The 24,704-nt window shown below is 44.7% G+C and overlaps 1 protein-coding gene across 4 annotated transcripts in view; it reads left to right on the top strand.

Moving 5' to 3' along the window:
* The window catches only part of FHIT (fragile histidine triad diadenosine triphosphatase), a 1,015,388-nt gene that overhangs the window by 725,585 nt on the left and 265,099 nt on the right, over positions 1–24,704 (top strand). The window lies entirely within an intron of this gene.

Below are 24,704 nucleotides of genomic sequence, written 5' to 3'. Positions count from 1 at the left end.
CCTCAGGCTGATGTATTTCCCTTCCACTGCTCTTTTAGAGCCTTCTGGTCTGGGTCCATCACAACACATATAGGAAAGCGCCTACAATTGTACTATATTACAAGACATAACAAGGTGCATACAGCAAACAGACAGGGTGAGGGTTGCCTTTGAATTCTGTTGGAGCGGAATCAGTTTTTCACTTCAGTCGGTGTTTTGCCTGAATAAAGGGGAGTTCCTGAAAATTCAGACTTAACGTTGATTGACTATTTATAGCCTCTATGTTCTTAAGACTTGCAGTCAGGAGGGTTAAAGGATATATTTGCTGTACTAGTTGTGTACACTGCAATGAAGTGTATTCAGGAAGAAAGGGTAATCCACTCTTACTTCCTCTATTTTCATCAGTCTAAATCATCACAGTCTTGCCCTAATTTTACCCTAGTAAATAATGCTTTTAGGTTGTTTTTTGCTGGTCTGCACTGCAAGCAGATTAATTAGTAGCAAAACAGGTAAACTACACACACACACACACACACACAAAGGTTTTTTCTGTAAGTCACCTTTAGTGACAGGTGGCCCATAAAAATAGACTGCAATCAATAATCGCTAAGGAATATAATTTCTGTTTGTTGATGCAAAGCTTCAGCTGTGCCGCTCCCATTAATGCCAGTGGGAGTTGCATCGCTAACGCACAGAATGTCGAGAGCAGACCCATAAATATCATTCACAGTTGCAAACAGATCAACTTCAATAAGCAGTCTTTCTGGCAAACCTAGGCACGGCTTTGTCCACACACGGCAGTGTAGCAAAGAGGAGGGAACTATAAAAACAAAACAGAAACACCCACCTAGGTTCTAAAACATGGGAGGTCTTGTTTGTCTGCACGGATAGGAAAATTTCTTCTACAGAATGAATTCCCTTATTCTGCTCACTTTTTCATTGTATTTCAGCAGAAATCTCTGTCATTATTAGAGCCTAGGTACAAGTTTCAAAAGAACCTAATTGATTTAGGAGCCCAACGCTTAGCATTAGGCTGTTGGACAGGGTGAACTTTCGAGTGTCATTGTGAAACTGAAAAGACGGTCTAGAGAGGAGACCCTTACATTTTATTAGGCCCTCAGGGCTAGATTCACTGAAGGACGTAGGTGGCTAACTGCCACTATAGGTGCCTAAGGCCCAGCATCAGGCCCCACTGGGATTCACAAAACCCCTGCTCAGCCCGGTAGGTGCCTTAACTTGCTTGACACCTACATTTTTGCAGTAAAAGTTTCCTAGACGCCTGTGTTTCTGCCTCTGAGCATGCCCACTGCAGCCCCATGCCAGGGCTGCGTTTGTGGGACCCAGTCTGAAAGGCGTGCTCTGAGCACGCCTACTGGATCAGGGATCTATAGATGCACTCACACAAAATGCCAGGGGTGGGGGAAAAGAGATGGGACGGATAAGGACTTATAAGACTGGCCATATTGGGTCAGGCTAAAGGTCCATCTAGCCCAGTATCCTGTCTTCCAACAGTGGCCAATGCCAGGTGCCCCAGAGGGAATGAACAGAACAGGTAATCATCAAGTGATCCATCCCCTGTCACCCATTCCCAGCTTCTGGCAAGCAGAGGCTAGGGACACCATCCCTGCCTGTTTTGGCTTCCCTCCTAACTTATAGCCCAGGGCTAGGGTACTCACCTGGGATGTGGGAGGCGCCCCTCCCAGGAGGGGAAGGTAATTGAACTGGGCTCTGCCCTAACCACTGGACACAGGGATGTGATGTGGGGCTCCCTCAGCCTCTCCTGTTGAAGCTGTTCAACTGTGTAGAAATAATTTTTTTAAGTGTGTGGAGCAGGGGGGCTGTATCCTGGGTCTTCCACCTCCTAGGGGAGTGCCCTCCCCAGCAGGTTACAGAGTTGTTGGGCCAGAGAGGGCAGGCCTGGGAATGGCTTTGGGGCTAAATATCACCATAGCAATTTGTGCAGCTCAGAAACAAAACTAGGTGAACTCGAGTGCATGGCAGTGGAAGAGGACCTGGATAATGAGCATTCCTGACATCTCTCAGTGGGGTACTGTAACACTTGGATGTAACATATATGGGAAGGATAGCTTAGGTCTTGGACTGTAATGTATACATGGAATAAATAGGCTTGGACGTTCTAGGAATCATGTGCAGCAAAATCTATGGGCAGTTGTGCACCTAATTTGTACGTATAATTACCATGTTTTGCGTGCATTTGAAGGAATCATACATATAAATGACCAGGTAGATGTGTCCCACTACCTACGTGTGAGTAGTAATTCACAGGTACAGTCATGGTAAATGTGTGTGCCATTTGGGGGAGGCAGTTTGCAGAGAATTTAGGCCAGCAATCTCACACAAAAGATAACTAATGCACAGGAAAGAAGAAATGGGCTGAGCGGTTCCTATTGTGAGAAGGATTAGGGCCCGTTGTAGCAGATTTGCAGCAGATAAGGCTTCACTGAGGTACCTGGGACCTGAGATTATTTTCATGTCCTTGTGTAATTGCACAGCAAAGCTAATGGTGCCATTTGGTAACATGAATAATGTTAAATTCTCATCTGCCTGAAAGTCACTTCACCTTACTTGTGCAGAACAGCTATTACAATAATTCCCTGTATTTAAAGGGTACCCATGCTACAATGCTGCCTGGGGGGAGAGGGTCTGTCTTACCAGAGGCAGCCTGTGTGCAAAGAACCACTTGCAAGTTGCTAAAAGGCAACAGAGGGTCCTGTGGCACCTTTAAGACTAACAGAAGTATTGGAGCATAAGCTTTCGTGGGTGAATGCCCACTTGTAAGTTGCTGAATCCCTGGCTTCTTCCACTCACAATCCCCCACAACTAGAAGGTACAATGGTGATGGGAACCTGACAGGGGCCTGAAATAAAGAAGCATTTACACCTATTCAAGTGGCTTTAATTATAGAAGTGAAGTCGTGAAGATCAATCGATCTCTCCATCCAACTTCTCTTGGTTCTGCAAGCAGAGGGGAGCCTGCTTGCCGCTAGGAGGAATGAAAGACGGAAATGCCACTTGAGTGCCATGTTCCCCTTTCCACCCTCCTTGTGGAACCCCGGGGTTCTGGCTTTGCAGGTTGAGGGGGGCAGAGGAGGTGTAAGAGAGCAGGCATCTGATGGACTGGTAGGACCGCAGGCTTCTCTCCATCACCCCTTTCCTTCCCACCAACTCTGCTGAGCAAAGCAGAGGAATTCAGAAGAGAGTTTCTGTCTTTCCACCACCCTGTATAGGTTACTTGCTCGTGGGACTATTTAGCCCTCCAGCATGTTCTCAGAAAAGAGTTCGGGATTTGGCCTATCGTAGTTTCTGTATAGCAGGAGAGGTTGACATGCAACTGCCACTTTGTTTTCATGGCTATCCAGGTTCTGTAACTTATGAATCGTGATGTATGAAAATGAAAATCTCCATTGTGATGTTCTTTTGGCAGCTTATTTCTTTTCACAGGTGTCTTATTACATTTTGACAGGTGTCTGACACAAGATGCTGTCTGTAGTGGGATTTAACCTTGGTGTGCCACCTTCAATTTCAGTGCCGACGACTGCGAAACAATGAATCTGATCTGAGTGCCTGAAACCTCGATATAGTTGTATTTAATTTAATTTTCATAGGAGATGTACTGTGCAGAGAGGCTTCCTCCCCCCCCCCAGGTGAAGGGAATCTGGGTATAACTTGTTCACAGTTGCTGTGTTTGTAAGTCAAACTCAGAGAGAAGTGCTTCTCAGAGAAGTCAGCTAAGACAAGCCTGTCATCTGAAAATGAATTCAGCAAAAGACTAAGTTGCTTTTGTTTTGCTACCTTCTCACTTAATAGTCTTTTAATTCATCAGAAAATCTAGGCTGCTAATAGCAATAAAAGCTGCCAGAGATCATTGCACTGATACGTGAAAAGCTACCATACAAATGCGTTGATGGTAATATTGGTTAGCAGGTACAATCCCCTCAGAAGTCTGAGCTGAGTGAACTCATAAATGTTCAGGCCCTAGATCAGAATGCCTGGTTTCCAATATTTGCAGTGTGATAGCAGGTACGTTCGTCCTCATCCATCTATAGCACACGTTATGGGAAAGTTGGTACTGGCTTGTTCTTCCCACCTATGTCAAGACAGCAGAAGGAAAAAAGCCTCTGGAAAAGTGTTTCTGAAGTTCTGCTCCTGCAGATTCATAGAATCATAGAACTGAAGGGACCTCGAGAGGTCATCTAGTCCAGGCCCCTGCACTCATGGCAGGACTAAATATTATCTAGACCATCCCTGACAGGTGTTTGGAGGTTTTTAAGAGCAGGTTAGACGATGGAGATTCCACAACCTCCCTAGGCAATTTATGCCAGTGCTTAACCACCCTGACAGTTAGGAAGTTTTTCCTAATGTCCAACCTAACCCGCCCTTGCTGCAATTTAAGCCCATTGCTTCTTGTCCTAGCCTCAGAGGTTAATGAGAACAATTTTTCTGCCTCCTCCTTGTAGCTACGTTTTATGTACTTGAAAATGATCCCTATCATGTCCCCTCTTGGTCTTATCTTCTTCAGACTAAACAAACCCAATTTTTTGAATCTTCCCCCATAGGTCATGTTTTCTAGACCTTTGATCATTTTTGTTGCTCTTCTCTGGACTTTCCCCAATTTGTCCACATCTTCCCTGAAATGTGGCGCCCAGAATTGGACACAATACTCGAGCTGAGGCCTAATCAGCATAGAGTAGAGCGGAAGAATTACTTCTCATGTCGTGCTTACAACACTCCTTCTAATACATCTCAGAATGATGTTTGCTTTTTTTGCATCAGCGTTACACTGTTTACTCATATTTAGCTTGTGATCCACTATGACCCCCAGATCCCTTTCTGCTGTACTCCTTTCTAGGCAGTCATTTCCCATTTAGTATATGTGAACTGATTGTTCCTTCCTATGTGGAGTACTTTGCATTTGTCCTTATTGAATTTCATCCAGTTTCATTCAATGGGAGCTTCAGGGGCTTGATACCTTTGGAAGTCAAACCATGAAGTTCCACCATAAAGAGCAGATGGCCTGCACTATGAGACAGCAAGACCACCTCCAACAAAGAGCTTGCCCAATCTGTGACACAGATAAAAACAGGTTTTCCACCCTGCTATCAGCTTTGTTTCTTCCCATACACCCCACATCCTCCACATGTAAGAAGCAACATCGTTTCTGAGATGTTAGCATCCTCCTCAAATGGGGTACCTGCCAGACCATCAAATCTGGCCCATTAGAGATATGTTGTCCTGTGTCAGCTCTAGAGCATCAAAGATGACGTTGTTGTCATGCGACAGTAGTTGGTAGGTGTTGTAGGAGAGGTTGTCATCTGGGCTTCATTGATCATATTAAGGAGCTTCTTTACTTTCAATTACTCATGGATGTCAGGAGAAAAAAGAACGCTAGCGAGATATACGTAGTGGCACTTCAAAGGTGATTACTCTTTCTTCCCATCAATCATGTAAAGAAAATTCTCTTAGTGCATTTGATAATCCTATTTTCCTTTGAAGAAAAGAGACAGGCTTGATTCCAAGCTAGCCATAGAATTAACAGTGTCATTACACATTTTTGAACTCATTAGAGTGTATTTAGTATGCCTGAGACGTAGTAGATTTGAAAAGCAGTTTCTTCAATGGCGATATGAAACTGGATAACAATTTTTTACTAAACAAATTGCAGATTGACTCCTCAGACTTACTTTTTAGAAGATGGTAGATGATATGCAAATGCTTCACAGTTGCTTAGCTGTGTGATTGGTGAGGGTTAAACTGGGCTATAGAAATAATGTAGTTGCAGGACATAGTGGATAACGTATATAGTTGGCATACCTTTGTGACGGGTTGGATCACAGAAACCCCCTTGGGAGCTGCCACCCGATGTGCAAAAGACTACCTCTGCTCCTGTTTTCCCTACCAGCTCAGGACTCCAGCACCCTGTCTTGCTGAGCCAGACACTCCCGTCTGGCTCCAGACACAGACCCAGGGTCTGAATCACTTGTCCCAAAGCTGCAAGTTTACCTGAAAACAGCTCACAGTAGTGTGCTTGTCTTTAGCACTCAGATGCCCAACTCCCAATGGGGTCTAAACCCAGATAAATCCGTTTTACCCTGTATAAAGCTTATGCAGGGCAAACTCATCAATTGTTCGTCGTCTATTACACTGATAGAGAGATATGCACAGTTGTTTGCTCCCCCAGGTATTAATACATACTCTGAGTTAATTACTAAGTAAAAAGTGATTTTATTAAATACAGACAGTAGGATTTAAGTGGTTCCAAGTAGTAACAGACAGAACAAAGTAAGTCACCAAGCAAAATAAAATAAAATGCGCAAATCTATGTCTAATCAAACTGAATACAGATAATCTCACCCTCAGAGATGCTTCAGTAAGTTTTTCTCAGACTGGACACCTTCCAGGTCTGGGCACAATTCTTTCCCCTGGTACAGCTCTTGTTGCAGCTCAGATGGTAGCTAGGGGATTCTTCATGATGGCTCCTCTCTCTCCTTTGTTCTGTTCCACCCCTTTATATATCTTTTGCATAAGGCGGGAACCCTTTGTCCCTCTGGGTTTTCACCCCCGCTCACTGGAAAACCACCAGGTTAAAGATGGATTCCAGTCCAGGTGACATGATCACATGTCACTGCAAGACTTCATTACTCACTTGCCAGCACACACATATACAGGAAAGACTCACAGGTAAACACAGCCATCTGCAGACAACGGGAGTCATCAAGATTCCAAACCATCATTAATGGCCCACACTTTACATAATTACAATAGGCCCTCAGAGTTATATTTTATATTTCTAGTTTTAGATACAAGAGTGGTACATTTATACAAATCAGATGATCACACTTAGTAGATTATAAGCTTTGTAATGATACTTTACAAGAGACCTTTTGCATGAAGCATATCCCAGTTACATTATATTCACTTTTTACCATATTTTTCTAAAACTATCCCAGTTACATTATATTCACTTATTATCATGTTTTTATAAAACCATATAGACTGCACAACATCACAACCTTCTTTTATTGGATGCAAATTTTGCTGCAAAATGTTAGCGAACATTCTTTCCTGTTACGATGATGCCATTTTGTAGGGCTGAGCCAGGGACTGCATGTACTTAGACTAAATACAAGATCCACCTTAGAGCAGTTCACTGATAAGCTTTTTGTTTATTTTGAAACACCGATGTTGTCAGGTGCAATACAGAATAAAATTTGGCCCTTACTAAAGATAAAGGATTTATCATCCGCTTTCCCTGATAAGATATGGTGTATATTTGCAAAAAATATATGTTTTAGAAAAAGAAACCTGAGTTGCCCAGTGGCATGTAGGCAGTGGATTCAGGTGATGCACATGGCAGCAAACAGAAAAACTTGAGGACTAGCAAATGGCCAAATCTGTGAGCCCAGTAACCAGGCAAAACTGAACAAGGAGCACAGGATTTGGCCAAGTGCGCTCAAATGATTTACAGAGCAGGGTATCTGCAATTGTACTCCCCATTCTGATTATCAAGTCTTGCTCCCTTCTCCAGCACAGCCCTTGTCCAAGTTATTTTACAAATCTCAGGAGATATGAGAGCAGGACGCTCAGGGGATTTGCAGAGACCAGTAATGAGTTCAGGACAGTCCATTTGATCTCATTTGACTTCATCTGCTAAGTAGCAGTATCCCAAGTCATCAAGCAGACCCAGAAGAGAAGAAACAAATCAGAGGACTTCAAACAAATCACCCCGTGGGCAAGAAACAAGAGCCATCAGTGAGTGAAAAGGAAAAAGAAAAAGTATCTTTGAGAAATTTCTTGCGTCCTTGATTCCTTAGTCCAGGGGTGGGCAAACTTTTTGGCCTGAGGGTCACATCTGGGTGGGGAAATTGCATGCAGGGCCATGAATGTAGGGCTGGGGCAGGGGGTTGGGGTGCAGGAAGGAGTGCAGAATGTGGGAGGGGATGTGGTGTGTAGGAAGGGGCTGGGATGCAGGAGGGGTGCAGGGTGCAGCACGGGGCTCAGGGCAGGGAGTTGGGGTGCAGGAGGGGATGCGCAGTGCAGGAGGGATCTGGGGTGTGGGCTCCAGCCCAGCGCTGCTTACCTCGAGCGGTTCCGGGGTGGCAGCAGTGCGCAGTGGGGCTAAGGCAGGTTCCCTGCCTGCCCTGGCCCCGTGCCGCTCCCAGAAGTGGCCATTATGTCCAGTAGTTGCTCCTCGGGGTGGGGTGGGGCAAGCAGCTCTGCCGCATGCTGCCCTCGCCTGGGGGTACCACCCCTGAAACTCCCATTGGCTGCAATTCCCTGTTCCTGGCCAATGGGAACTGCAGGAGGGCGGTGCACAGAACCCTCTGCCCCCGCCCTCTCCAGGGGCCTCAGGGACATGGTGCCGGCCGCTTCCAGGAGCAGCGCGGGACCAGGGCAGGCAGGGAGCCTGCCTTAGCCCTGCTGCGCCACAGGGCTGGTAATCCCACAGCCGGATTGAAAGACCTGATGGGCCGGATCTGGCCCGCGGACTGTAGTTTGCCTTCCATGCCTTTGTCCCTCCCCTCATCTCTCTCCCCCGCCTCACTGTCTGGACACTGCAATCAGCACCTGTTGCTAGGAATATTTGCTACAGTTCCTGGAACTACAGCTATTGGGGAATATCTTTTTCTGCTCTTGTGTACCTGAAAAAACATCAACACACTCCGCTGACTGAGGACCATTTGACTAGTTAATGGTTATTCTTGCCTCGAGGCATTAGCACACTGATGGAAAATACAGCTGTCTGCTTTACAAGATGACCAGGATCTCGAAGATTATTAGATAGCATGGAATTCATAATCTTTCATAAAGATGCATCTGATTTGCATAATGTAGTCATATGCATAGTAGTGCCATGCACCCATTCCTTCCTTTGCAAAGTCCCAGACCTCCAGCTGTTTGTAAGGTAGATATTAATACATTGGTTTGCGAATGACTAAGATGAGGCACGGAGATTAAATGGTTTGCTCAACGTCTTAGTACATCCCTACCAACATCTTAATAAAGAAGTGGAAGAGTTGTGAAGAGAACCTGGACGTCCACGCCCCTGTTCTAACCACTAGAGAGGAAAGCCTAAGAACTGCAGTGTATGAACAAAATGTTTTGACCCAGCATTCTTGACAGCGTTTGGTTACAACCCAGTGAGCTGTTGTAACACTAGCTCATCACACCAGTCGGGCAGACCTGTGAGTTTGAGCTCTGCTGAACACTGAATTTTCTTAGTGTATCACAATTCTGACAACACCAGCACTAAATAACATTTGTGCTGATGCACTGTGAAACTAACCTGAGTGCTCTTACTTCTTCCCGATGGTGAAATGGACGGTTGGAGTTACATGCCATGTTCTGGAAAAGAGGGGAAGGCACAGGTTTAAGACAAGGGGATTTTGGTTCGCTGGTTTTTACTCTTGTTGAAGTGCAATCCTCTGTTTCTTTACCTGTTAATAGGGGGAAATAGGAAGATCAAGAGAAGAAAGAGAAAAACATTCCTGGAACTGAGGTGCAGAGGAGAAATCAGATCTGGAGGATTTGGGGAATGCGAATTAAATTGATGTATCCGACACTTGGCTAACAGAGTGATGGGCATCTTAGAAATACCTAAAACACATAGATTAATATATTCCTGGAGAAATATTCTTCAGTGGCAACAGAGACTTGTTCTGAATCTGAGTCAGGCTGAATACTTCCTTTTGTTGGCATGAAATAGGTCTGCATGCCGTATGAGCAGATTATCCTGGAGGCTGTTGAAGTTCTTGATTCTTTACATCAGTGAAATTTCATTGACTTCAGTGGAATTATTCCTGATTTGCACTGGTGTAGGTGAGGCGAGAATTGGGTCCTCTATAGCCAGAATGCCTTCATCCCATGGTACCACTCAGACACCTTTTACATATTATGTTGTTTGTTTTGCCAGCCACTTTAGGAATGGTTGCAATTGCAATCTTAACTACGTAAATGTTAACACGGGTTTGAGAGAGATGGTGTGACCTGGGTGTTAAGTTCTGTTCACCATGAGTACAATGCATTGTGGGAAGTATGTAAATCGTCTAGCCTTTCCTTTCCCCAAATGGCAGTTTTGCACCTCTTTTGTTTGGAAAGGAGTGAGAGTTATGCAGTGACGCCAGCCGGAGGTGGCAGGTACAAGAGGCCAGGGGAGGCTAAGCCTCATCAAACAGCTGGCTCGCCAACTTTGGAGTGCGTCACCATCAAAAGGGTGGGTGCCCTGGCTGTGGCCCCGCCCACGCTCTGCCCAGCTCCCACTCGCCCTCTTCCCCGAAGCCACGTCTTCCCTCCACCTCTTCCCGTCTCTGCTCCACCCGCATGGGGGCCCTGTGGGAGGGGGTGAAGAGGCGTGCAAGCGGTGAGTGGCTGGCTAGCGGGTGGGTGAGAGAGGGGGGTGAAGAGGTACCAGTAGAGGCCGGGGGGCCTCAGGGAGGGGGCCGAGCGGGGCTGGGGGTAGGGCGTAAGTGGAGCTTCAAGGGGGAGGAAGGCGAGCGGGGGCAGGCCTCGGGGTGGGGCCTCAGTCCGGGCGTGCCCAGCCTCCCCAGATAGAAGAGTCATGCGTCACCCATGACCGCAGCTTGCTTGTATGTATATCATACACATGGTTGCATGGAGGACACGCATCTCCAGAACTGTCTATGTCACTGTAACAGACACTAACTTCCCTTTTAAACCGATAGGAAAATACCCACTTTAGGGGCAGGTCCAATGTCTGAACTCCTGCAGGCTCGCAGTCTGGCCAAACACTTCCCCTCTCCACCCTCCGCCCCCCATTCAGAATATCAAGTGTCTGACACTGTTGAAAGTGAGAGGGAGCAGGCTTGATTGGAATTATGTAGTTTGCTTTCATTGTGCTGGGCTTTGAGATCCTTGCACCTTTGAGACAAGCATAAAAAAGTACATCTGTTTTCTGTCGGTCTCTCTTCATGCCAGGGAAGAGTTGAATCCACTGCTGATAGTTTGCCCTCCCTCAGCAGAAGATGAGAGAGACCTAAAAAGAAAGCACTTAATCATGGGCATCTGTATACAAAGTACTGGTTTTATCTAGTCTTTTGATTTTTTTTCTAAAATCACAGAGATTCAAGTCAGCTGGGATAGACTTTATCCAGAATGAGGTTACTGGTGCCCATGTGACTCTCTTTCCTGTAATTCTGTTGGACTGTTCTAGTCATTGTTACAGGGTAAATGCAAAATTGTATTTAAATATATTGGAATATCTTTGGTTGGTGGGTTTGTGTTTCCTAGATTACACATTTGGGAATTAACCCAGATTGCATTATCAACATAATATATCATTAAAATAATGGCAGTAAATGATAGTTTACCATGTTCAAAACACACTGAAGTGGAAAAATATAATTAGCACATGCCTCTTGTAATTCTTTATGAGTTGGTATAACACCGTCCTACATTCCAGCAGGGATCCTACCTCCCAGAATCTGTCACAGCCGTCTTACTCCTATTAGAGGAGAATTATCTGTTTCTCTGTGTGGCTTGCTTTCTCCACCCTCATAATCAGAGATTGTACTTCACTCTGATTCCTCAATGGCTCCAAAATGCTGCAGAATTCAAGGGGAGCCATAGGCCTTGGCTGCAGTTGGGACTTTGCAGCGCTGCCGCGGCGCTGTGAAGCGCGAGTGTAGTGACCTCTCGCAGCGCTGTATGTACTCCACCTTTCCGAGGGGAATAGCTTGCAGTGCTGCGAGCGAGCGTGCAGCGCTGCAGGCTCTGATTACACTGGTGCTTTACAGCGCTGTACTCGCTGCGCTCGGGGGGTGTGTGTTTTTTCACACCCCGGAGCGCAGCAAGTTGCAGTGCTGTACACTGCCAGTGTAGCCAAGGCCATAGAAATCAGAGAGAAACTGCAGCACCAGTAGCAGCAGTATTTGGCTTCTTCTTTCTCCCACCCTCCCCTGGCCTTCCTTGTTGCCCTTGAATTAGTGTTTATTTAAAGTAAGCAATAGCAGGGTGATGGGGTGGAGGCTAAAATGGGGGAAACTACTAGATGCAGAAGAGGAGGAATAGATATGGGATGGAGTGAAGGGGCATGAATGGACAGAGACGGGATGAAAAGGGAGCAAATGAAAGAAGGAAAAGGGGTGGAAGGGGAAGGAAGAGAGAGGAAAAGGACAGGGTATTATTTAAAAGTTTCAAAAATAAAATGAAATGAAATCCTTCAGCCGCAGGATGCATCCGAGCTGCCAGCCTTGAGTTGTTGTTTGAAAAGCTTCTTTGTGTGACAACATTCACAACTATGGGTCAAACCCTGGTTTTGCTGAAATCGATGGCACGTTCGCCAGTGACTTCAATGGGACCAGGGTTTGCCTCTGATTTTTAAAGATGTAAAATTTAAAGGGACACTGCCAACTTAGAACTCGCATTTGAGTATGAAAATGGCATTTCTACTGTTGCTACAAGTAACAACCCGTTTACTGAAACTGAAGGAAACGAGCAGAACAAATACTTTCATCCTTTCAGTTTGTTTATTTTGTGCACTTTTGACCCAGTTGAGCAAGGCTGATAAACATATGCCTGCCTTTAGTGCTTAAAGTTAGTGCTTAAAGTTATGTGCACGCCAAAGTGCCGTTCCCCCATTTGGCATGAGCAGTTAGCCTATGTTTAGTTTCCAATAGGAGGAGAAACTGACGATGGAGTCGGCTTTTCTTTGAGGCCATCTAGTTTGTTTATAAAGAATGTACAAAGTTGTTTTACTCAAAACACAGTAGAATCAAACAACAGTTTCTTAGCTTACGGTTCCAAGCCTCTTGCCAGCCAGTACTCTGCCCCAAAAGCTCTGTCTCTTTGCTTTCTCTCAGGGTTGTGTTTCCAGTGTTTTTCTTATTGTCTGCTTTGTGTTTTCTTTGCTTTTCTTTGCCTATTCTCTACCTGGTTCTGGGCGCTTCTTCTCACAGACCCACACACCTCTATCAAAACAATGCACAGCAAGACCTCTCTACCCATATAGCTCAAATTCGGACTGGGCTTGTATGCGGACTGCGTTTTGGGTAGGTATCTCCTATTGTTTCAGCTATCTTGCTCAAAAAGTTGCTTAGCTGCTCCTTGTATCTAGCTGAATGATGGGTGGCTGTTACACTCACCTAGCTTCAATGAGGTTTCAACCAACCTCCATCATAACTGTATCTTGCTGAATCAGGACCTTTGTACATGGATTCTTGGTTGTCCTTGCATAGTCATTTAGTTGCTTTCTCTGTAGTGAAGAAACATGTATAAACATCTACAAGGGAGCAGGAAAGCCTTTTAAAAATCAACAGGAATTTTTAAAAAATTAATTAATTCAAGGTTTATCACTTAAAAGGCACTCTCTCCGGTGCTGTTTTCTTGACTAGTTAATTTTAGAAAAATTCTATGACAGTGTCTCTTTAAAAACAGCTGGAGTTAAGTACTGTCTATAGCCATGAGAAGTCTGCCTCTATCTCCTTAAACAAGGATCGCAGACTTCAAGGTCCCATTATTTCAAACATCTCCTCCATACAGCTGTGGTCTCTTCCAGATGTATGTGGACAAGAGGTTTGCCAGTTATTCATCCAGCCAAAAAGTCAGGCAAACCCTTCCACACCCCCAGTTCCAACCTCGGTATCTGTGGATGAGCTAATAGTAAGATCTGATCCCGTGAGACTCTTTTCCTTCTCCCTAGAAGCGACTGACTTATTGCAACACCCTTGCAGCCACCTTTTGTACCTTTGGACTTTCTTGGTGGTACAGAAGGACACAGGGAAGGTACCTGAAAACTGGCTGGGCCTGTCATTTTACATAATATGTGGCAATGCTATGCTGGGCCTATGCTCATCCCCCTAGCAAGAGAATTCAGATCTTTCCTAGGCCCCCTTTGCCCATGTGCAGAACCTCCAAATAGCCACTGGGCAGGGGGACCATGTTTTCACAGTTATATCTTTTGCAAAGTGACTTCCTTCAATTTGGGGCATTTGCGGTTTAGTTGAAGTTATTTTGATGGCTCAGTAGAACAGTGAGGATAAAAGTACCTAGCACAAAAGAATACATATTTATATTCAAATCAATGCAGCTCCCTAGGTTAAAGGTAAAATTAGTTGCTCCTAACAAGATGCTCTGAACCTTTAGAAATGAATTGAAACTGTACGACCTCATTTCTCATATACAATAATGGATGAGAAGTGTTTCTCGGCTCTCTTCCTGTACTTTGATCACATCAGAGGCTTCTTTTTATTTTCTCTTTCACATGGCAGAAAACTAATTTGAAAAATAATTATGTTGCTGTTGGAAATTGTCATGGCTGTTCTGCTGTCCAAGAGCATAGTGATCACTGTTAGCTAGGTGACATTGTGCGATCTTATCTCCTGATCTGTCACAGTTTCTCCTTCCGTCCCTGAAATTTGGACTCTTCAAGCTAATATCCCGGCTTCTACACACTGAGATTATGTGGGTGATGATGGTTCAGGTTTTTGTAGGTTTTTTGTTTTTTAAGTAGTCTAGTCAAAGACAACTGCAAACATGTTGGTTTAATACATTAAAAGCATAAAGGTTTTTAAAACTATTCAGAAGTTATTTAATTAATCTGCAGTTTTATTAATACAGAGTTATGTTTCAGAATATTTTAATATTTATAGCATGCTTGGATTTTTTCAAAAGGTCACTTGAAAATAAAATCACTGCTGTTTAAAATAAAAGAGAGAGAGCATGCTAACATGAGCAGAGGAGAGCACTTCTAATGAAAACTGTTCAGCAAAAGGACTTGCTTCTCTGTAGTAATCGTTCTATAGCATGGTGATTTGATCACGTCTCAGTCTGTGAAAGCATTCCTGGTTAGTTGGTGTGGTAAATGGTATGAAAAATGGAGATTCCACCAACTCATTGTGGTACCCACCCATTTGTACGTTGGTTTTTATTTTTTGTTTGTTTCTGTGGATGTATAGACTTTGATATTGCAGTTTTTCCTGCATACAGATCATATATGATGAGAGTTCTTATTTTTCTTTAAAAAACATGGCTTCAGTATTGTTGTAGCTGTGATGGTATCACACTATTAGAAAGACAAAGTGGGACAGGTAATATCTTTTATTGGACTAACTTCTGTTGGTGAAAGGCAAACTCTCGAGCTTACACAGAGCTCTTCTTCAGGTCTGGGAAATGAATTTGAAGTGTCACAGCTAAATACAAGTTGGAACAGATTGTTTCGCATAAGTACTTAACACATGTTGTGATGTGAAGAAGAGTTCTGTGTAGCTTGAACGCTTGTCCCTTTCTCCAGCTTGGTCCAATAAAAGATATTACTCTTCACATTGTGTGTCTACATATTATAAAAGAGAATTCGTGATGAAGTGGCCAGTTAACACCTTTGCAGTCATAGGACGAAAAGAGAGTTATGATTTTTCCTGGGCTTTGTGTTGCTTTGGATGAAAGTCATAATTGCACCATGCCTTTTAAAGAATTATTGCTTTGTAAATGTCTGTCTGTTAGCCATGAGTCACCATCTTGAACCTTTATCCCGGATTGGAATGACACCTTTTCTGATGTTTGAAAAAAATATAGATAACATTTTTCCAATCAGATGAGAATACCACAGATGTCGGCTTTATAGCCCTTCAGTCTGCATTGTGGAAGCTGCAGAGTAGAAAACAGAAAACCCTTCCTTTTAAATGCAGCTTCTTCTCATCAGGTGCTGCAGGCCAGAACCCTGCCAGTCCTGATTTGTTATGGGAGTTGCTCTGTAGGCTTGTTTAATGTTGTACTTTCCTTGGTTAATTGTAGTGCTTTCTAGTTCCCGTGCTTCTGTAGCTCCAATAAAGACAATGTCGACTAAGGAATTATGCGCTTTGGAACCTTGAGGCTATTTCTCAGGCACAAACATCGGAAGCATCTGATGGTTCTCTCTGTCGTGTCTGCAGACTGCATGAATGTCAGTCAGTCTAGGTTGCTGGAGACGCTGAGCAGAGACCCAAAAAACAGGGAACTTCTTTTTGATGTTTTCACCCCTTAGTACAGATGGAGTATCCCCGGAGATTCCTGGAAAGGTTTAAATGCCCTCATCTTCTGGAGTTCCCTCCCTAAAGTGCAGAAGAAGTGGTCTACCCTTAATCTGATGTTTTATGACGGGGCAGATTAAATACATGCGTGGGACCTCTCCTTTAGTTGTTACAATGACTTTCTTCCAAGTTTCCTATATTCTTCCATGGATCTAGGTAACATATGTCCCCTGCTCTGGCCACATGAGCCTCTATTGGCACCTGGAAAAAATGCAACAGGAAACACAATGCAGTACACTGCAGGGATTGTGTTTTCCAGGTGTCATTAGAGGCTAATGAACTGCTCTTGCCTGCAGCAGAATAATTTCAATAGGCCATTGGTCTTTGTGCTGAGCAGAAAGAACTGACACTCATAGAAAAGATATCTGCATTAGTACTGAGCCCTTCTCACCAGCCCCTACGATTTATTATTCCTCCAAATATCTCCCAGCGTGCCAGCCAGAAGTCCTTCCAAGCATAAACATGACAGAAGAGAAGCCATTGTCGAAATCGGTGTGGCTAGCTGTATTTTCTCAGTGTTGCAGGAGGGCTGGTTATGGAGGAGCAAGAATTATATGCATTGTTAAGATCATCGATAGCCAAGATGTGACTTGGGCCTGTCACAGGTGACTGGCTCCCTTAAGGGAGATGGGGACAGCCATACCTGTGTCCGTCCCAGCCTGAGAGGGTGGGACTAAGGAGTGTCAGGTGACAGCATAATGGACTCCCAGGTCTTACTAAAGGACACAGAGAGATCAGTCTGTGGAGTGGAGCCACGGTGTGTGGCTAGGCTGGTTGGCTGGCTCTGAGCCAGGGTCTGCAGGAGCCTGGGGACTCCAAAGGAACCAGACTGGGTGCCAAGGGCTCTATCCCAAGGCCATAAAGACCCTCCAAGGTGGCCCAGAAAGGGGCTGGGAAGAGGGCCCAGAGGACAGACTGGAGAGAAGCTCCTAAAGAATCTTTTTGTTTGTTAGAACCTTTTCGTTGGTCTTTTGCAAACCCGGAAGGAGCTAAGTTTTGTTTGTGACTTGGCTGGAGGGCTAAGTCACATCTCCAGCACAGACTGGTGTGAGAAGAGCTGAGGACATCCATCTAGGGGAAGGAGACCATGTCAGGGAGCATCTGAAGTGTAACACGTGGCCAGTAGGGAGTGCACCGGGACAGCCACTCAAGATAGTTAACTCCCAGGCAGACTGCAAAGAGCTACAAAAGGATCTCTCAAAACTGGGTGACTGGGTAACAAAATGGCAAATGAAATTCAGTGTTGATAAGTGCAAAGTAATGCACGTTGAAAAACATAATCCCAACTATACATATAAAATGATGGGGTCTAAATTAGCTGTTACCACTCAAGAGAGAGATCTTGGAGTCATTGTGGATAGTTCTCTGAAAACATCCACTCGATGTGCAGCGGCAATCAAAAAAGCTAAGAGAATGTTGGGAATCATTAAGAAAGGGATAGAAAATAAGACAGAAGATGTCATATTGCCTCTCTATAAATCCATGGTAAGCCCACATCTTGAATACTGCATGCAGATGTGGTTGCCCCATCTCAAAAAGATATATTGGAATAGGAAAAGGTTCAGAAAAGGGCAACAAAAATGAATAGGGGTATAGAATGGCTGCCATATGAGGAGAGATTAATAAGACTGGGACTTTTCAGCTTGGAAAAGAGTCAACTAAGGGGGGTATGATAGAGGTCTATAAAATCATCACTGGTGTGGAGAAAGGAAATAAGGAAGTGTTATTTACTTCTTCTCATAACACAGGACTAGGAGTCACCAAATGAAATTAATAGGCAGCAAAACAAAACAAACAAAAGGAAGTATTTTTTCACACAGTGCACAGTCAACCTGTGGAACTCCTTGCTAGAGGATGTTGTGACAACCAAGACTATAACAGGGTTCAAAAAAGAACTAGATACGTTCATGGAGGATAGGTCCATCAATGGCTATTAGCCAGGATGGGCAGGGATGGTGTCCCTAGCCAGTGTTTGCCAGAGGCTGGGAATGGGTGACAGGAGATGGATCACTTGATGATTACCTGTTCTGTTCATTCCCTCTGGGGCACTTGGCATTGGCCACTGTCAGACGACAGGACACTGGGCTAGATGGACCTTTGGTCTGACCCAGTCTGGCTGTTCTCATGTTCACAACAGGGCCGTATGGCGATTCTCAAAATCCCTGACTGAGCAGGACCTGCAAACCATCTATCTGCATCCCCCTAGTATCTGAGCACTTGATCACTATGTATGTGAGATCTGAAAGGGTAATTATCAGTGGTGCACAGAGAGAGAAAGTTCATGTAGGGAGCTTGTGGTAGAGCTGTGATTGAAACCCCCGTTTCCTGAGTCCACCAGGCCATCCTCCCAGCGTTGCCATGCTGACCTTCCTACGGATGTCTTTCTCCATTTAATTAGCATCATCTTACTTCACTTGTTCAGATTCCGACTCGGCTGTCCACTCTGCATTTAAACAAACCAGGCATTGTGAGAGCAGTTCCAAAGGGTCGTACATCCTCCAGATTTGGCAATATAATTCTGCCTCTCATGGCAGCAGTTCATGCGCTAGCTATAGAATGAATAACTGAGAAACATACATGACTTGCTGATTATTTATTAGTTGTTTTTAGTGTAGTGGGATAATATGACCCTATTGTGTCAGGTGCTGTACAAACAGAGAACACAAAGACAGTCCCTGCCCAAAGAGCTCACCACTTAAGGAAGAGACAAGAGACAACACATAGAATCATAGAATATCAGGGTTGGAAGGGACCTCAGGAGGTCATCTAGTCCAACCCCCTGCTCAAAGCAGGACCTAATCCCCAACATAAATACAGATGGTGAAATATAAGGAAACAATGAGACAATATTGGTCAGCATACCAGGCAGTGATCTCTGCACGCCAGCAAGATAAAGATACTCATTATGGGAAAGAGTTAAAACTCTTGTGGTCATCAGCATTATGGCCTCTAATATCCTCCCTACTTGAGTAAAGGGTATTTTACAGTCTCCAATTAAGGCCGTGGCTACACTCGAAACTCCAAAGCGCTGCCGTGGGAGCGCTCCCGCGGCAGCGCTTTGAAGTGCAAGTGTGGTCGCGTGCCAGCGCTGGGAGAGAGCTCTCCCAGCGCTGCAGGTACTCCACCTCCCCGAGGGGATTTGCTTACAGCGCTGGGAGCACGGCTCCCAGTGCTGGGGCACTGTTTACACGGGTGCTTTACAGCGCTGTAACTTGCTGCACTCAGGGGGGTGTTTTTTCACACCCCTGAGCGAGAAAGTTGTAAAGCGCCACTGTAGCCATAGCCAAAGTGGCTGAAGGTACAGCTGACACAGCTGGCTGAGTCCAGGCCAGCACCACCTGGTGGGCCAAAGAGCTTCCAATATGCTTAAAGGTGTCGGAGAGTCCTGGAAAAGGCAGGCATGAGGCTCTTGGCAACCCAAAGGGAATGAGGAGATGCGGCACAAGATGTGATAGCAGTAAAATCAGGCTGTAAGTAGCCTCACCTTTACAAGCCAGCCTTCAAGACAGGCAAACAAATATCACTGAACAACCTGCCAGATGTTTGCCAGACACTGCAGGCTCCTTGACAAATATGATTAATGATTCCAGTTTTTAGACATTTCTTTCAGACTTGTGTCATTTCAAGGGAAACCACAGAGGGAACCAGGGTGTCCCTTTCTTTTCTGACACACTTAATTAGAGAGAGACTTCAGCTTCCAGGGCTCATGCAGGCAGATGCATTCTTTTCTCAGAAGAAGAAATATTACAGCGTGCATGTTGCCTCCTCACACACCACCTTCCGTTTGCTCGGAGAATGTAAACGATTCCTTTTTTAAGTGTTTTACTGTAGAATCTACAAGTTTCCCAGCACTGCTGCAGTCATCGCTATATACTCAAGTGTTTATCTGCTTCTTGCACATCAGCCCCAGTTCATGGGAGGAGTTCATCTGCAAAGGCCCCTTATCCTAGATACATTAACATCCCTTTAAAAGACCCACTTCTGTTGTGCTGCTTAGAGAGAACTGAGTTCTCTTGTACAGAAATTGCCTATTGTTCTTCCCCTTCCCCTACCATGTCTACCTGTCTGTTCTTAGACTGGGAGCTCCTTGGAGCGGTTATCATCCACTCCTGAATGTTTGGAAAGCACCTAGCATGTTGTGGGTGCTGCCACAAACAAATACTCCATAATAAAATGATCAATGACATTTCTTATCTGTAATACACACTCAAGAGGCAGATCACAAAACAATTACAAACACGATTTACTGTTCAAAACGGGGAAACGTTGTTACTTCTCTTCTGCTCAGCCAAAGAAAGAGATTCAACATATTTATCATAACTATGGTGAGACAGGAACTTATATTTGTACATCTCTAACTAGGACTGAATAATAGAACGATGATAATCAAAAGATAGTTTGAGGGAAAACAAACTACCCTTTGGAGATTAACAGATCCTTGGGGAGGGTCTGGCTGTGTGGTATGGCGTGGTGTGTGTTTTTGTTTTGTTTTGTGTTTAGTATTTTGTGTGACACTTCCAAAAAGGCAAAGTTTGATGATTTTCCTGATGGTGCTAATTTTTCACACTGCTCTAAAGGGGAAGAGGCTGGGGCATCTTTCTCTATAGAAAATTTTCTGAAAGCTTATTCATAATGCTTTAGGAATAGGTAATCAATATGAATGTAATCACGTTGGGATGTTATAATACAAAGGAAAGTTAGAGCTCTAATTGCACAGAAAATATATTAGATATAATTATACTGCAGTTTAAAAAATATTTAAGGACAATACTTCCAAACATAAACTGGCTTTGCAGACCTTGAAAATAAGAATTTCACCGCACAAAGCTTCCCTGTGAGAAGGACTCTATTCTGTTTTGAAATGCAGTACACCGTCTCTTCGGATCTAAGGCATACTTGTTTAATAAGATGTGATTCAATTGATTTCAGTGGAATTGAGAGCTAGAGTGCAATACTCCTGAATTAGAGATTGCCTTATCACCAGGGCATTGGATGAAGAATAATACTGTGATTCTAGGGGCCACTGTGTGGAGCCTGGACAGGATCCCTCTATTTTATCCTGCTTTAACCCACCCTTCGTCTCGAACTGCCCATGCTGCAGCCCGTCTGGTCCTTCCAGACGAGGAAGATGACACAAGGCTCCATTAGGAGGCCTGCCAGGGCTCAGGAGGATTTGGGGCTAAATTCACAGCTTCCCCAGGAGAGAGGAGCCTCAGGTAGGAATCCAGAAGAACCAGTTTACATGATGCAATTAACTCAACTCAGCTTCTGTAGACAGCAAATACGAACTAGAGGCTGAATTCATTTATTGGGCTAGATCCTCTTCTGGGTGTAAACTGGAGGAGCTCCCCTGGCTTAGGTAAAAACAACGAGGAATCCTTGTGGCACCTTAGAGACTAACACGTTTATTTTGTTAGTCTCTAAGGTGCCATTTCATTGTTTTTGCTGATACAGACTAACACGGCTACCCCTCTGGAACCTGGTTTCAGTGGAACTCCTCTGGTTTGTATCAGCTGGGGATCTCACTCCTGTCTCCCCGAGAAAACTGACATGGAAAACAGCATCTTCGCCATCTTCATCACAACACACACAAACCACCACTGTGTTTAATTCATCAGTTTTTTATGTTAACCGACTTCATCTTCAGTCACTGAAAACTCACTGCGGCTTTGCTCCTCCGTCAGGCATCAGTTCCTTCCCTCAGACGGTAGGCTGCAGGCACCAGGAAGCCTAGCGAGCACAGCTAGTCTGTAGTAGGCCACCGTGTTGGTTGGGAGAAGCAGCAGACCGGCTCTTGAGCCCACCAGCAGCAGTTCAGTGGCTGATCGAAGCATGTGCCCTCAGCTGCGATAGCTTCTGCACCTGCTTGTTCCCAGCCTTGCTCCCAACTTGTTCTAGTCCTGCTCCTGCCTTGGCCCCAGCCTTGCCTCACTCCAGATATTCTGGTTCTGAGCTCGGGTCAAACTCCTGACTTCAGCTCTGACCCTCAGCTCTGGCACCTAGCCTCCGACTGTGGCATTGACCTTGGGCTCCAATCCCAGGCTACCAACTCCTGCTCTGACCACGAGGCCTGACTCCTGCTCCAGCCACCTGGTCACGTGACACTAGCCTGCAATCTCATCTGTTTCCCATGAAACATCGTTTGAGGTAGTGCAGGAAATAATGGTTGTTTGAAGCAAGATTGAAATCAGCGGTGCGGCGGCATATAGAGTTGAAAGGCTGCATTGTGTACTTTTAAAAATGCATGGTAGATATTACCGTTTAGAGAGGAAGGAAATGACAGACCAGAGCAAAGCAACTGTGACACATTAGTCATAGTTACATTCCTTCATTACTGCTTCAAATTGAAAAATGCCAGCCATTGCAGAGCGCACTGAAGTAAGTTCAAATATAACTGCACACATTCAAAGGTCAGAAAAAGGAAAATTATAAGCCATAGTGTTTTATTGCCTCCACATAATGATTTATTTTTCCTTTGTTTTATTTCCAGGGTTGCAAAGATGGAGGGACTGTGCTATCGAATGAAATTTTAGAAATTAAATTTACTTAGAACGCCACAGCTTTTTTTATCTGAGTGGAGTGCTTGTCAAGTGGGCTGTATTTATAGGACCCCATGAGGGACTGCGTCTCACAAGGTGGCATTTGATAAGCTTTAGAGACTGATGTTTGGACGTAAGTTAAGGAATTTAACAGGCCTGTGGGAAGATTTGCTTTCTTGAGCTGAATGAAATTGACTTACCAGGTTTTTTAAATTAACAATATATTTCTTTCATTCTGTGATTCATGTGTAGTGGATTATTATTATTTTGCACATTTCCCAATTCTTTCCTTTCCCACAAATAACTGTTGAAAACTGTCACCTGCAAATTCTTCAGGAGGTGCTCTTTCTAACGCTCTTCCTTGGTGTCTAATTTTAGTATGTGGTTATAAACTATAGCAAACCTGAAACCTTTACAGCTGTGCTAAGACTATTTATTGATAATGCAGGAACCAGCTTTGCTCATTTAAGTATTGTATGCTCAGTTTTTCACACAGGTTCTTGCGTGTCCTAAATGGAGTTGCTAGCACAAACCTGGTAGTTAACATATGTCTATTTTTTGCATGCAAATACAGTTTGTGTACACTGATGTGTGTCTCGGCATATGAAAATTTCCATATTCAAAAACGTAGGTGCACAAGCTTTCTCCTGCATTCCAGACTGCGGACCCTTTGACGTAATAAGAAATATATTTAGGAAAAATAAAAATGAATGGGACATAGGCTCCTAAGTGACAGGTGCTTTTGAACATTTTACCTGTGACTCTGTAGGACATAGGAGTTACTGAAGATAACCATGTGAACATGAGCTCCCAGCACTACGCTAGGACTCAAAGGGTTAACACGGTGTTTGGGCACACCTAGGGGAATTCTGAGCAAGAGTGGAGAAATGATGTCACCAGGGCTGCACAGAGGTTGTTGGGAGCCAGGGCTAAAAGCTGAAACGGTGGCGCCTCCCCCACCATTCCAAAAAATTTACCAGGGAGGAGAGGGAGGCCCTGGGTGGCGGAAATGGGGCGTTGAAGACCAAGCCCGCATCACGCTCACCCGCGGCAGCAGTGTGACTGCAGCCTGACACAGCTGGGCCTGGCTCCCAGCAAAGAGCGTTGCCGTTGGCCTGTGCGTTCGGACCAACCCTCTGTCATGACGGAGGGGCTGCTAGGCCAAACCTGAGCGGTGCTGTGCACCAGATCACAACACTGCTCGGTTTGGGGTCACTCTCAAACAGCAGGCCCAGGGCAAACTGCCCCTTTTGACCATAGCCCCACCCCAGGCAGCCTGGGGTGTCACTTTTGTGTACAACGGCGACATACTGTGGAGCTCTGCCAGTTTTATACCAGCTGAGGATCTGGCCTATGTTTTCAGTGTTCCAGCCAAATTTGGGAGACTTTCAGGGTTGTGAGTTCAATCCTTGAGAGGGCCATTTAGGGATCTGAGGCAAAAATTTGTTTGGGGATTAGTCCTGCTTTGAGCAGCGGGTTGGACTAGATGACCTGCTGAGGTCCCTTCCAACCCTGATATTCTATGATTCTATGCACACTTAGAGTAGATAGAAAAAAGAACAGGAGTACTTGTGGCACCTTAGAGACTAACAAATTTTAGTTAGTCTCTAAGGTGCCACAAGTACTCCTGTTCTTTTTGCGGATACAGACTAACACGGCTGCTACTCCGAAACCTTAGAGTAGATAGTTGCCAGCACTGACATTGCAGGTACTATGGAGAGTCCAAGCATGCAAGGATAATAGACACTGTTACATCAATCTCGCTCTGCTCCCATAAAGCCGTCCTGCTTGCTAAATAATGTTTAGTGACATCAGTGACCTGACTCTTATGTGAATCTCTTTTTCTGTTCTTTCCCATCAAGATAATTTACTCACTACAGCCCCCATTTATGAAAGTACTTAAGTGTGCGCTTCACTTTAGGCCCAGAGGTGGTCCCTGACTACTATGTGCTTAAAATGTACGCACGTGTTTTTGAGTTGGACCTTATAGCTCTCATTGCAGGAGTGGGCCAAGGAAAAGACATTGTGTTTCATAGTGTGAGATCTAGCTAATGGTGAAAGAGCTGTTTAAATTCAATGTTCGGCGCAAGGAAACGTTTCTGTTTACTAGACTTACACAATTTAGTATTTTAACATGTTATGATGTA

The sequence above is a fragment of the Trachemys scripta genome, chromosome 7, assembly GCF_013100865.1.
Source record: "Trachemys scripta elegans isolate TJP31775 chromosome 7, CAS_Tse_1.0, whole genome shotgun sequence".
In the NCBI taxonomy this organism is placed as follows: Eukaryota; Metazoa; Chordata; order Testudines; family Emydidae; genus Trachemys; species Trachemys scripta.
Note: the sequence above shows the minus strand (reverse complement) of the source record. Positions and strands in the feature narration are given on the sequence as shown.